The sequence below is a fragment of the Triticum aestivum genome, chromosome 5B, assembly GCF_018294505.1.
Source record: "Triticum aestivum cultivar Chinese Spring chromosome 5B, IWGSC CS RefSeq v2.1, whole genome shotgun sequence".
In the NCBI taxonomy this organism is placed as follows: Eukaryota; Viridiplantae; Streptophyta; class Magnoliopsida; order Poales; family Poaceae; genus Triticum; species Triticum aestivum.
The window spans coordinates 508,747,614-508,749,193 of record NC_057807.1 but is presented as its reverse complement, the minus strand read 5'-3'; positions in this window follow the sequence as shown (position 1 = coordinate 508,749,193).

Genomic DNA, 1,580 nt, shown 5'->3' with positions numbered 1-1,580 from the left:
TTTAGTATGTGGGAGGAGAGGTTTATAATTAGCATGTAGTTAATCTGTATGTTTAGCAATTTTTAGGTCCGGGGAAGTTGTAACATTGTGGTAGTCTGCTCTTCGCCGTGCTTGTTCGGTCGTGGTGGTCTGTTTTGTTGGTCTGGAGTCAGAGTTGGGGCAGTAGGGTCCGATTAGTGGCTGAGGGTTGGTCCGACTCGGTGATTCTTCGTGGCGCTAGGTTTGTACATTTCTCCTTTGAATTTCACCCTTAGAATCATCATCGCCTTGCGTGGCCGGCCATTTGCTTGTTCTTAGTGTGGCTTCACTAAACTATTTCACTAGGTGTGGCGTATGTGGTTATAGATGGTAAATTCAAATTCACTTTCTCGTGGAGGAGCTATGACGATGATGATTGAGTGATAACTTGGCAGTGCTTTTCTCCTAGGCTATTGCGTGGTGTGTTTTTTTTCTGTTAGGTTGGCTAGTTGTGCCCTAAAGACCGTCATATTCCTTGACAGTATGATGAGTGTCGTTGCATCGATTTTAGCCTCGTTTACTTTAATTAATCAGGCAACTCTTACTCTTTAAGCTCACGAAAATGAAAGTGTTTCACCTCGTTTCAAAAAACAAGTGCAAGTTTGTAATGAAACAATCGTCACTATTTAGAAACATTATAACTGGGCACTCTAGAACCCTTCTCATGCTATCAGCTATTCTGGCCGTCCGATTTCATTTTTTGATTGTTCACGGCTGTCCGATGCGGCGCCCTCCCGCGTGGGCTGCTCCCGGGCTGGATGTTTCGGGCCGCTACTCCAGAAACAAAATCAGAGGACACCAATTCACTTAGGATTTAGCGTCTGATCCTGGACGTACGGTCGTGATAGGTCCCTTCGCTCCGTCTCCCTCCCCTCCCTCGTGTCTCTCTCGCGCACAGCGCCTCCGTTATTCCATGGTGACGGCGACGACAACGAACGATACCCTAGCCTTGTAAACTTAAAATCTGGCGTAGATGCAACGTTGGCGGTTGCATCCTTGATTGTCGAGACAGCCCCTATGTCATTTATATTTCTAAGATGTTTTATGAATCTACCAAAGCAACCATATCCACGAGATCTTTTCTCGTATTTTTTTTGCGTGCCTTGACTAGACCTGGACTATGAACAATCAATTCCGATTTGAAATCCTTGACTAGTTTCTGACATAGAATCTAGGAGCACCTAGACTCAGATAATGTTGTTTGTGAGTGGGGGAAGGGGTGATTAGTAATGTGCATCAGTCACAAAAATTGCAGCTAATATCAGTTTTTCTTTATTTAAGGAATACCATCATAATTAGCTTTATTGAGAAACAAGTAACATTGAAGCTTAGAGAATCACTTGATGTCATGTTATTTGTTCGATCATCATTTGTTCTATGAATTAGCCTCTAGAAAATACCCTCCATAGAAGTATATATTTGTTCAATTTGCGAAAATCCCTTTTGGTGTCCGAGCTCCAATGAGGCCGGTTTTTGGAAAATTCAAAATTCATCAAAATTTAAATTTTTACATTTCAAAAAATTCTAAAAAAATATATATATACATAGAGGCATAATACACA